At 44.2% G+C, this 13,665-nt stretch overlaps 1 protein-coding gene across 2 annotated transcripts in view; it reads left to right on the top strand.

Moving 5' to 3' along the window:
- Positions 1-13,665, top strand: part of LOC125945518 (uncharacterized) — a 166,816-nt gene that overhangs the window by 142,580 nt on the left and 10,571 nt on the right. The window contains exon 4 of one of the 2 annotated variants that reach the window (XR_007466963.1): positions 2,499-3,120. The exons of the other annotated variant lie outside the window; for it this stretch is intronic. The gene's annotated coding sequence lies outside the window, so the exon portion shown is untranslated. Of the gene's footprint in view, positions 1-2,498; positions 3,121-13,665 lie in introns of those variants that run through there. 2 annotated transcript variants of the gene reach the window in all.

Raw genomic sequence — 13,665 nt, 5'->3', positions numbered from 1 at the left:
ATGAAGTTAACCAAATATTGCGTTGCTGCAGCACGATCGATGCCGGTTTACCTATCTGTTTACTGTCGCCAGGCATGAGGGCAGCCCATACTGCGCATGTCTATACTTCATTGAGACACTCATCAAGATAAAAGACAGACACAGCAAGGTGAACCCTACTGTGAAACGGGAGGTTCCGTTTTCTGGGATCCATTGTCTATTCACAAAACACCGTACTCCTGCAAGAGCACCGGAGACGTCGATAAAACTCTTTGCAGAAACCTCCATGAAATGTGTTTCAGAGCATAGTATTGTTATATTAGGAATATTATCGTGCAGGTTGAAATAAATACTAAACTGCCACATTTTGCATTAGACATTTATGGCAAGAAATACAGGATCATTAGCACTACGTTATTGGTAAATTTTTTGATGGCATTTCCAGGGTATCACCGAAACATCATACAACCATGACAGGAGTGACCATACCTGGAATGATACTTGGAATCATACTTACAGGTACCGCACAGTAGTTTTCAAGAAATCCCTACAATTTTCAGAGCAATATTTACTATAAAGGATTCTGATTCATGAAACAGTGTGTTAGGTTCTACGCCTCTCCACGTTCCCTATTTACCGTCATGAGCATAAGACATCAACGCGAAGCGACAGACCAGAGCCATTGCATAAACAAGATTATGAATGATATGTCGTATACCTGTGACCTACAGGAATAATGATTTACATAGTGCTATATGAAGCACAATGCATAAAAAAACGGGCAAGTTTGAACTCAGTCGTGCAAAGCCTAAAGGGCCCTGAACCACTCCTCGGGCTCGGTGAAATAACGTAGTCCGCGGGTAGCACACGCGGCTGTGAACATCTCAGCCAAGTTTTGCTGTCGTACGCGGTGCGTGGAGCTCGCAAGCGGAGCGCGAAGTCACCTTCTCTCAAACGCCCTCGTTTCAACAGATCCATGATGATCACTCTCTTCTGTGTGCTTTATAGCGTAATAAAGCACATTCCCATACGCGGCTGCTATTGGTCGCTGCTGTCGGCTACACGGCGGCCGCTGCGGGGTGCCGCCATGAGTCCATTGGCTAAGCGCACTGCGGCTCGTTGAGGACAACCGCGTTTGGCTTACGGTTATTTGGCTCCTCGCATCCATTTCCAATGTGTATTTTGGAAAGAAGAAAATGATTTGATTTGATTTAGTGCGTCGTAGGCACCAAAATCGGAAGTCCAAAATGAAATTTGAACTGCGCGCCACGGTGACATTTCGAAGGCGGTGCGTTGTGGCCACACCCCACCTCGCCGTAGCCCTAGCAGTGCAAGGCATTGAAGGAGGGAAGGGACAACAGCGGAGGCGGTGTTTGATTGCCAATAACTCCGCTTCTGCTGATCAAATTGAAGTACTTTTTGCGGCAAAGTGTTTATGCAATAGCCAATTTTCACTACAAATGTCTTTCGCCACTTTGATAAAAAGTGGTTCAGGGTCCCTTTAAGCACAGCGAAACTGTCGATCCTCAAGTCTTACTGGATGCTACTGCTGGTGTTAATTTGGTTGCTGCTAGGTCTTAAATTGGTTTAACTTAACTACGCATGTAGGAAGGTATTCTCGAGCGATCATTTTCGGAGGTGCCTTCCCTTTCGCGACATTTCGCGCGACTAGCGCTGGACGCGTCGGCGCCGACGAGCGACAGCGTTTCTGGCATGCCACAAACGCAGGCAGGCTAACAAAGGTTGGCACAGTGCCAAGAACGCTGTTGCTTGCCGACGCCGACCGCGTTGGAGGCTAGCCGGTCGATATCAATCGTCCAGCTTTTTTTTTTTCTCCTGGCTCAGCGCGCCGCGGAGAAAAGAGAGGCGGGGAACGGGAAGGGAGGGAGCTGGCGAGCAGAAGACCATGTGCGCATGCCCGCGGTCCTCCTGCTCTTCCTGGTTACCATGGCTACGGTGCGGCAGTTTCTTGATGCGAACCACGAACCCCAAATTACGGCTGGCTTAAACAGCTTCGCTGTTCAAAATAAAAATAAAATTATGTCGATCCGACGCACATGTCAGCAGCTATGCGAGACGAAGGTTTGTGAAGGGCTGAATTAAACACTACTCAGTTGTTCCTCTTCTGCACGCTGTTTAGGAGCATGTATAGTGATTGAGTTCTGCCCGGTAGGATGCAGCTTACGATTACGGATACCTCTTCACTACCATGGCGACCGCGGATTACACGTTCCTCGGGATCAGTCCACATTGCCATTGCAGGTACCTGCGGTATCTGCGCATTTTACTTGGGGAAATGCAGGAGAGCTAATATAAGTTAGTTGTCGATCTTCCCCATGGAGAAATGCTGTTTCGCAATAAATGAGTTCAGAGCCGAAGGAATCGCTGTTGCTGTGGTTACCATTCTTCTGGACACCTTTGGTAGTAAACATGGCGTTCTGGATTATAATAAGAAAAATTCTACGCGGCTGAGAAATAGTCATTTTTCTTACTATGCTTATCTACCTTTCGGAATGCAGCAACGCTGTTTGTGGGGAATGCGGAGACCACTGGCTGGACCTGTGGAGAGCGGCCCGAGGGATGTCAAGTGGCAGCACAAGGGCATGGAGTAACTCGATATTTCTTCTACATCTCGAATAGAACTTGCTACAGCAAGTACGTTCGGAATTGTGAAGGCTATGGAGCAGATAGTATGCTTAAATGTACTCTACATTGCGGGCACACAAAGTAGAGACTTACTTTTCGTGCCGTGAAATACAATCGCAAATGATCAGGATACCATTAAAGCGCTTTACCAGTAATTCCAAGAAGTCTGGTATCATTAATTGTGCTAAAGTTTTATTACTTCAAAACACGTCTCCACCCGCCGCGGTATCGTAGTGGCTTTGACATTGCGCTGCTAAGACCGAGATCCAGTTTGAAATCCCGTACCACGGCGGTGGCATTTCATTGGAGGCGGAATGCAACGACGCCGGGGTATTGTGCATTGGGTGAACGTTAAAGATCTCCAGGTGGTCAAATTTAATCCTGAGTCCTGCACAATGGCGTGCCTCAATGATATCGTGGTTTTCGCATGTAAAACCTAAGAATCTAATTTTTTTAGCATGTGTCTCTTTATTCGATGGTCGAAATAAACATGTCTATTCCTGTAGGACGATGCAATTTGTTTACCGAGGTAATGGACATATAAAAGACGGCAGATTCAGTGGACCTGTCGGATATCACGTCAAGAAAACCTTTCTTGAAGCTTTTCAACGAAATTCTACGCAAATTGCTCCATCTATAAGTCGGCCCAGCTTAATACCTTGCTTCCGGGTTCGGTCAAGCTTCATTGCACCATCTCCCGGATCAGCTGCGTTTGAAATTACATTGTCTCCAAGATCAGCCCAGTTTACTCGGCAAGAAACCAACCTAACACCGATTACGCACCCTGCATAGGTAGGCAAAGGAAGATTCTGTATAACAAAGGAGTTGCGCGCTTTAGGGCACCTGTTTTTATAACGACAATAGGTTACAGATGTTTGCTCTTTCATTAAATAATTCCTTTGATAACAGAGCTGGTTGTAGGCATGTCTTTAGGTCCAGTAGAGCTACGTAGTAAAGTACATGCGGATTTGTGACAGCGCTGTAGTCTATTTGCTGAAAAACAAACATATCGTTGCCACACCCCAGGCATTCGGATCTGGAAATGCAAATAAAGATTAGTTGTAATATGAGAAGTAAATAAGTCAAGCTTAATCTCTTTCGGGCTGTTAAAGGAATTGAAGGCCGCAAAAACGTTGCATGCCGAAATTGTTCCAATAGAATGGATTATTTGCTTGCAAATATTGGGACTCATTCTGTAGTGATGTGGCAGTAATAGGCTCTAACAAAAATGTATCTTCATGTGCGCTTTCAAGAAAATTGGTGAAGCTGATTAAAATCGTTAGAAACGTAGTAACTTTATTTAACAAGAAAATTGGGAGAAGTTGATTTTATAACGGGACGTATCGTTACCGTCGGTTCGCTGGTGCAAAAGCCACCAATCTGCCAAAACAGCAACTCTCGCTGGCACCGAAGATTCACGCCAAATTTTTTCCCACACACTCACACACACACACACGAAAGAAAAGAGAAACTCCGTGACAAAAATGACGCTGCCCAGTGCTTTTTAGCACGATCTAAGATGTCGTTATGGGAGCATGAAAGCCCACTATTAGGTGAACGTTCCTTTTTGCTGTGTCGACTATAAATGTGCGCCCTCTATGAAATATAGTACAGTTGGAACTATGCGCTGTGTACGTTTCTTTACGTTCGTTCCTTGTTTTTTACGTGCTGGTATTTGGCGAACACGAATAACCAACTAGCCAGATTGTCAGCTGTAGTGAAGTTCATCTCTAGTTTAGTGGGCTCCTTGCAGCTATGTTCCTTCTGACCCTTCCCGAACGGTATCGCCCATTGCTAATGCAGGGTGCCGGTCGAGCGTTCTCACGCACCACATCATACAGAAAGCACTTCTGAATGAAGGCCAAATCAAGCGGTATGGAAGCCTGATACCTTCGGGTGGCAATGCCACCCGAGCGCTAAGAATTGTGCGATCTGAATGGCAATGATGAGCATGTCGGCATTGGAAGTACCAGTTCATGCAGCTGCACAGCCCAATCAAGCAGTATGAAGCTCAATGTTCAGTGAGGCAATACCTGACACCAGCGGGCCAGACGACCTAACTTATGTAACAAAACTGCCTGCTTCAACAGCGACCACTTTTCTCTCGCAAAGTGCCAGCTCCTCCTAGACGCACCGTACGCACAGAAAACGGGATCCGACAACCAGAGGAAGCAAGCACGGTATTGACGCTAGAACAACAGTATGCTGTGGCGCTGAAGAAAAGACCGGAGCTCCTGTCTGTGCTTTCTTCCTTTATTCAATACCGCAAACCTTGTACAGGCTCAAGCAGGGAGGGTAAAAAGATAAACAAAGCAAATACGTATAAACAAAGTTCATAAAGCTTCAAAGTGTCACAGTGTTGTCAATGGCAGTAAATAATCATTCCAATCGGCTACTGAGTGAGTCAAAAATAACTTGAAGAAATCTGTGCAAAATACGGTGTCAGTGAAGTAGGATGATGGTGGCGAGTGTGCCTTGATGTTGAAGACGATATATAGGGTGATGGGTTAACTGCTAAGTCCGATTCCAAATCAAGAAAAAAATAAGTTGCAGTAAACAGAGGCTCGCTAAGACTCCAAGGTGTCACACGTGCAGACACACCTGAAGAGAGTTCATTGAGTAACCTGCGAGCACTAGTGGTCACAACGCTGGCGTGAGGAAAGGAAGGAGATCTCTAAAAATTCTGCATACTACACTTACTAGAATCTAGTTTTCTTTCTCAAATCCAACAAACTTTAATAAAATTTGCCTAGGGGCTCTTTCATAAAAAAAGTTATCTGTAGCCTTTAGAAAACAGCTCCACTGACGTGAAACCTGGGGAGGTGCGAAGCATGCAGTGATGCACTGCTAATGGGCTCATACTGCCTTAAACAATCGCTCATAACGCCATAAACGTGGCCTGCCTATTACGACAACAGAGGAGAAGTGAAATTCTACGCTGGAATGATGAGTGGCAACGCAGCCAGCTGTGGAAGACGACGACGACAGCGACGAACGCGGGAGCAGTGGCACGAGCGTGGGCCGAGCGCCAGCACGAACCGCTTGCTTCAACGCAGTCAGCTGTGGAAGACGACGAACACTGGAGTAGTGGCATGAGCGCGTGCCGAGTGCAACCACGAGCCGCTTGCTTACCATGACTACGACGACGACGACGACGATTACGACAGGAGACGCCGACAGCCTGGGCGCATAAGGTGCTTCGCACCTATTATTGTAAACGTTTTTCTAGATATTGAATGCCATTAGCCTGCATTATTTCAGAGGGTGAGTCATACGGAGAAAGTTTTGAGTAAAGAAACCTTACATCTTTCGTGTGTACCTTTTCGAGACGCTTAATAGCACGTTTAGTAAACGGCTCCCAAACAGCGCATGTAAATTCATGTTTCGGCCTAATTATATTAAATTGCACGCAAGTAATCTTACACTAGGGGGTGAATTTTTCGGCTTACGCCTTATAAAAATATAATTTACGGAACTCACAAGAGCTAATGTTATCTATATGTAAATTCCAGGATAAAGTATTGGTAAGTGTAACACCTAAGTACTTGTATTGAGGCTCTTCCGACAGTGGTGACGAACCTAGCCTGTATATAAAAAAGAGCAGAGGGCTTTGGTGAGAGAAGCGAAGAAAAACGGTCTTATCAGTGGTAAGCTTCATATCCGATGTTTCCCACCAATAAAAAATGTTAACAAGAGCGTAGTTAAGGTGGCTCTGGTAGTTGGTTGAAGTGATTTCTTGAAGAACCACGCAAACTGCAAGCAACCTGATTTGCATGTTATGATCACTTACAGTGATTACATCGTTGATATGCTGTAAAAACATAACGTTCCTAGCACACTCCCTTGAGGGACCGCGGAGCCGACTGGGAGGCAGCCTGACTGCTATAAATTGGTCGCGATTGGTTAAATAGTTTGTTATCCATATGATCGAAATTTCCGGAAGGTTAATGCTTCCGAGTTTTAGTATTAGTTTGTCTTGTGGAACTTTATCAACCTTTTGCAGAAATCTAGAAATATTGCATCAATATGGCCATTCTTATCAAGGCATGAAGCGAGTAAATGTATTACTGGCGAAAAAAGAAAACAGACGCCGACCAAGGTGACATTTCTTTTATGCTAACTGCCGTGTCGGCCCCCACACGGGAGCCTTGTTCACAATTAATCTGATGGGTTGGCCGTGTGCCTTGAGAAGATATTGCTGCAACTACTTGTGTAATTGTTGAGAAGATTTTTCTAAACCCGTGTTAGTGATTACGGAGGAATGTGTTTTCGTCTAAAAATTAATTTATGTGGTGGGCAATAATAATGTTCAATTATTTTACAGTAGGATGATGCAAGCAATATAGGGCGGTAATCTTGTAATAAAGTCCAATCATCTTTCTTGTGTATGGGCACAACTCTAACTATCTTCCCGTCACCCAGTGATTTTCTATGAAGTACTTGAATACGATAAATTAGAGACAAGTTAGAGAAGTCTACTGCAAGGTACCTGAAGAAGACAGCTAAGGACCGCTGCACATGTTCTTTCAAAGGCACAGTTGACCAGGGCCTCCGTTACATCATGTAGAGACGTTTGGAAAGAGCAGTCCTTTTGTGTACTTCCATCTGGCAAAGAGGGCCAGTTTTCTGTTTAATCAGTCAATACCACCATGTGCAAAGCAGCACAGCCCTTTGAAATGCATTTCATGCTCGGGAGGATATGTCGCTTGCGAAGTTAAATTCGGCGTCTAAGAAGCTGTGCACAAAGCTGTCGTTGGAACGGCTTGCAAAGTCGATAGGAAATATAGCAAGTTAGGTTGTCCTGAAGTGTTCTTTCTTTAGCGTGACAACGCACAAGGTTGAGCGCCCTTTAAGGGTTATTGTCTCGGAAAAGTTAACGTGGCAAGAACAATTTGACCGCTTCTTAGAAGAGTAAAGCTAAAGTGCCCTGTTGTAGATGATCCTTTCATGGCGAAAAACTCGAAGGAACTTGTTGATTGTTCACGTGAGCACGCTCAGAAACGGTTCACAGCTATGTCTATTGATGTCAAAGGCTTGTATTGTTCATTGCCTCAAGATTTAATTCTGAAGTGTGTTGAAGGGAGCATTGATAACTTTCGAGCGAATAACTTCAAAACAGGGTGGGGCTTTCTGCGAGTGGTTTCTTAGACCTAATTGTTTTCTACCTGCGCTCAACGAACGTGAGATGAAAGGGCTATCTTTCGCTAAAAAAAAAAAAAAAAACAAGGTGTGTGCATTGGCTCATGCCTTGCTCCATTAATCAGTAATTTGGCTGTAGCATCACTTGACAAATGCCTTGTCACTCTTCTCGTGGAAATTGATATCCTTAGAGTGCTCATAATTGTTGACAAATGTTTGGTTCTATCGCGCAAAGTCACAGGTTAGTCGAGCGGTGAAGCCGAAAACATCACAACCATCTTTGAAGAATGTTTGTCCCGGTTAAAAGTAACGCATGATATGGTCTCTGATAAGTGCATCTGATTCCTGGACCTTAAATAACGTTTACTGACTTTTTGTTAGCGACTTTCTTGCTGTGTAGACTATAAATGTACTCCCTCTATGAAATAAAGAGCAGTTGTAAGTAAGCGCTGTGTAAGTGTCTTTATTTTTATCCCTTGATTTGTAGCGCTGGTATCTCACATACATACGGTATTGGTTGCGAATAGTGTTTGAAAAGAACTATTCTAATCCACGTGATCCAGCACTGAGGTATATATAAGCTAATTGCTTAAAAAGAAAAAAAACGATCGGCGGCCTATCGCCAAAGCAATACATTCCACCTTGCAGCGAAGTATTACAGAATAGCGGTCGCCTGTGTAATTCAACGATGCATGTGCGACGTTTTGCTGTAGAACCATCAGCACTTCCGCAGGTTATGTTCTGTCCCATGTCTGTGGTAATTGAATTCTGACAGGATTACATTGTTCTGCAAAAAGCCGTAGTTAACGTTTAAGAGGTTTCCGTGGACGAGGTGCATGAGCAATGCAACATCTTGGCACTGATTTAACAAAAATTAACTGAAAACCTTATAGCTAAAAGGTGTACTTTAACCGGCAGCACAGCTTACAACACAGTACTGTTCGAATATTATAACGCGCTAAGCACGCCGTGGAGATAGATGACATTGAGCTGTCAACGGATATAACTCCTGGAACTATCTTCCTCCCGGGTAGTACCTACGTTTTATCATCAGCACTCTCATAAAGAAACAAACATGCACGAGAACATCACTAGTAGATAATTAGAACCATTCACTTCTGCTTTGCGGAATGGGTCGCAATAAATTTATTGGAAAAACAGCACATGCTGAACAGACATGGCATCTTCACATGTTGTACGCCACACGGTTGCTGTACTCCGGGCAGCGCCAGGGCCTAACGCACCGACCGCGTCTGTTTCTGTAATAGCCCCGGCGGCAGAAGCATCTGGATACGCAGTCGGTCTTGCAACGATGCTCAGTGTATTGTTGCCAACCGAGAAGCTGCCAGCACTTCTGCTCACCGCAGCTGCTGCTCTCACATTCCTTGAAGACTTCGTTCCTCGGACAACCTGCGTTTCCAGGGATACAGATGTGTCTACACAATATACACCGCCCGCATCGAACTTGTACTGTAATACTAGCAAAATAAAAACAATACAGTCGACCCCGGATATATCGTACTCGAAGGGGATCGCGAAATAGTTCGATATATCAATATTTCAATACATCAAATAAAACTTTTATACAAACATTTTCAAGGTAATTTTACAGCTGTTCGTTGTACACGATAATTCGTTATAATGGGGTCCAATATATCCTGGTTCGACCGCAATTGCAACCCGTCTCCGTATCAAGGTGTCTTTCTCAAAACGATACATTTGTGCAGTAGCCGGCTGTAAGTGCAGCTTACTACGCCTCTCGATAAAACTGACATTACGTTTGCGAAAAAAAAAAAAACACCGTGCTGCGAATCTAGTACAGTGGGATACAGTATTTTTGGTAGGACCAGCTCCTATGGTTCAGAGGCTGTGGTGATCTTCGGCTGAGCGCAAGGTCTCGAGTTGGAATCCTGCCCCCAACGACCAAATGTCGATGTAGACAACATACGAAAACGTTCTTGTAATTAGATGAAGGTGCACTTTAAAGTACCCCAAGTAGTGAACATAATTTAGCAGTCGTAGTTTACGGCGTTTCTCATAGTTACAGTTGCCCTTGGTTAGGTTTCAACTGGTGTAATAATTTTTTACACCAGCCGGAATAATAAAACCTTGTTCAGATAGTTTAGCGTGGCCTTTTTCATTGCTCCGTACCAGATATATAGATGTTGCCCGATACAAACTTATTTTCTCGCCCAAGTTCTCGGCGTCTGCTGGCCTTTTATCAATGCCTTCGTAAGGAGATATTAACGTGGTTTGGAAGTTGTCTTTTTATATGTATACGTAAAACGCTACCAATTAGGACAGCAGAATTAAGTTGATTTTTACCGCGCATTTAGGCTGGTGCTTGGGTGCTTGTTGCGCTTGTTTGATGACGAGTGAGTGACGTGACTTCATACCTAATGCGCGGCCTTTGACATTCGGGTGTTGCGCACTGTTGGACCGCTAATGCTACAATTAAGTTTATATGCTTTATCAATTGGCACGAAATTACAGGTTCAGAGTTCGATTCCGGTGAAAAAAGTAACTTATTTTCTGGAACTGCGGAGCTTTCATTACGATACGGCTACAATTTGATTTCTGTGGACTTTTGCTTTAATGAGGTAGCTGAAATTGATACCTCTAAAAAAGGCCCCAATAAAGACCTAGTTGATAACTTTAATTTGCAAAGAGCGCAAAGTGTAAATGTGCCTGCCGATGCACGGAATGATAATGTTGATGTTGTGTCTCACGTAAGGCAGCGGCTGGCATGTGCTAGGTTTTCTGTGTTTGAGCCTGTTACTGCAGGGCCATTCATATTTCAACTGGTCCAAATATGCTGTTCTCCTCAGGGCAAAATAATAATAACACACACCTATTGCTGATAATATTATGAATGTTTTACAACAGGAATTCACAAAGAACAAAGAAGCTGCATAGTACAAATTGTACAAGCAGTGCGCAAGCTACACAAACAAGACGACTGCAAGCAATGGCTCTCTCGCGAGCTTTCAATAGGAAAACATATAGCTACTTACGATACCAGTTGGGCCATTGATTCGAAGGGGGCACGAATTCAGGATAGTAATACGAATTACTATAAGCGAGCGACCACGAAACCGTTATGAACATACAGAATGCCAGCGTTGTAAGCCCGGCGTAATCCATTTGGCTTTCCAGAGAGCTCACTTCTCTTGTTACTGCTGAACTTAGTGTAGTGACCGCCTCATACCAGAACTATTTTAGGTAATATTTGACTTTCTGTATTTCGATCAGGTACAACTATGTTAGAATGTTGCAATGTCTCCCTCAAACGCTTTGCAACGCTGCGGAATTCCTGCAGTCTCTTCGTCCATATCTGAAACCTAAAGCTCGTCGCAAGGACACGCACACAATATGTCGTCATTCTTACGACCGCTGCTCGTGTGAGGCATTGTGGTGTCAACGCTGTACTGAGAACCCGCATATTTATTGTAATACCTGCAGTTTGAAAAGTAAGTGGAACAATAGTGCCTTTTTAGCGCAGGTTTCACGGCACACATTTCGAAAACATGAGATCTTAGAATTCGCTTCAAGTGAGTTTTCATGGTGATATTTTTAGCGCGTACAATAGAAAAGGACCCAGTGGAGGTGGACATAGGAGCGCTTACTCACAACTGTGACTATTTTGCACATGCTCAGTGCAGATAGCTGGTGATTTTATGTTCTCTTTCCAAAAATAAACAGTAGTGACTAAGCACTTGTGTGTCCACATTCACTGTGTCCTTGTCTATGGTTCGCGTTAAAAATTTCACCATGAATATGTGCCAACTCGCCCAACTATCAGTTCTGCCAAGTGAGTGTGTCTTGCAACCTCACCGGCTACAATTCCCAAATTGCTTTATGTACCGGAAAGACGAGAAATAAAAGTTTTATTATTCAGCTTTCCTTAATAAGATCATTACGGATTTCCATTTCTCATGGGAGTAATGTCGGCCGCTTTGGGTAATACAGCTCATGGACTTCAATTACGCTATGTGATGCAGCCGATTAAAGAAAAAATGATTTACGGCCTATAAAAATAAACGACCTGTATAAACAAGAACCATAAGTTATATATTTGCTAACGATGCACTGCATAAAATAGACTGCTAAAAGTACATAGAGCGCTAAAATATAAAGCTTCAGTAGAAAACCATCCCATAAATGCGGATAATATCGATTACATCAACTTCCGTTCCTTATAGACACAAAAAAATTACAGACAGGTTATGTGTTTATTCCGTTTGGTCGGCGTATTGTCACGTCGCTCTGACGGATAATAACCGACAGCTGCTCAAAGTATCAGGTTAGACTGGCACTTAATTCGGTGAACATGTACCCAGAAAGGCAAGCTACACGCAGATAAACACGATAGCGTCGAGCACAATCGTCGGTCGTTAAACTTAGTCCAGCGGCTCAAGTCGGTCCGGTATTTGTACCCACGTAAGCGTGCATTTCAGAGAAATCGCTGGTGCTTACGTAGATTGGAGAATGTACAGCCTCCCCCATAGTTAGTTACGAGGGAGGCTATGAGGCTAACAATGGGTGTAACTGCAACGAATTTCCACTTTGCCTAAATTTCTTATAAATGAGTAAGATATACTCTAGAACCAATCTTGGCACGTCCGCAGGGCTGGTAATTTTATAGAATTCTTGTTAGTAGCCTTTAACCAGTAACTACGCCGACGATGCGCTCCCCTGGTGGTGTCTCAGCACACCCCGTTAGGGATTTATCAGCGCGCCGCGACCAGTCGCGGGAGCCGGGCGGTGGGCTGGGTCGCGCGTCGCCACGCCTGGCAAACCCCTGAGGCCAATCAGAGCAGGCGGTAGTCTGAACGTCTCGACGACGAGATAAGCTCCCTCGTTTTATCTTGGGACCTTATCGATTTTATTATTCGAGTTCATTAACGACCTTATCGATTTCACGATTTCATTATGAGGTACGCCGTAGTGGAGAACACCGGATTAAGTTTGACCACCAGGGCATCTTAAACATGCTCCCAATGCACGGCGTACGGGCGCGGTCTTGCCTTTCGCCCCCATCGAAATGCGGCCACCGCGGCCGCAATTTGATCCCTCCACCTCGGCTTTGGAGGCAACACAATAGTCTATGTCATATGTCTTCATTGTGCGGGTTATTTGTGTTCAATACCCATCATTCTGCTCAATAGAGATGATTAGACAAAAATATGAGAAGTACGCTTATGTACAACATTGAGATTTTTGATTGAACGGATACATGGGTTATATTTGCATACAATAAGTATTTTACACATGTTGCCTACAGAGCGTCCAATAGGTTACACATGTTTATCTAGCAGGCAGCCGATTTTACTAGAAGCAGCCATAGCGAGGCTATTCTACAATGCTTTTCGTCGTGGCCGGAGTGCATCTCGCCCAGTGCTCTAATAGTTATTTTACAATAATAAATAGTTAAAATGAGGCCTCTTTTCGACCAGCAAGTCAATGTGCGAAAAACGGGCCTCAGGAAGCCTAATCAGATGGTACGACTATGGAGCAAGGCGAAGAGTAGGCGGCAGCACTGGCGTTTGTGTTGTGCAAGCATCCATCTATGGCGCAAGCCTGATTCCATCGGCGATTTTCGCCAACGTTTGTCGAACATTGCGCATACGGTTTGTAACTTTGTACCTATCCTCAAGGACGCCTGCATTCAGGCACTCACCCGCGTCTCTGTTCTGTTAACATGCTGTGGCTGAAGATTGTTTGCTGGTAAGGTTATAACTACGCATTAAAGAAATATCCAGAACTGCAGTCATATACAGTTAATGCAGTCATACAGCAACAAGGTGAAAGTTACCAAAGTATTTAACCTGACGTTATCGCTGGATCATTACAGTGGAGGGCGTCCTAAACGTACTTTTTCTATCAACGTTATTAGCTGCG

Source organism: Dermacentor silvarum, chromosome 5 (genome assembly GCF_013339745.2).
Source record: "Dermacentor silvarum isolate Dsil-2018 chromosome 5, BIME_Dsil_1.4, whole genome shotgun sequence".
Classification (NCBI taxonomy): Eukaryota; Metazoa; Arthropoda; class Arachnida; order Ixodida; family Ixodidae; genus Dermacentor; species Dermacentor silvarum.
Note: the sequence above shows the minus strand (reverse complement) of the source record. Positions and strands in the feature narration are given on the sequence as shown.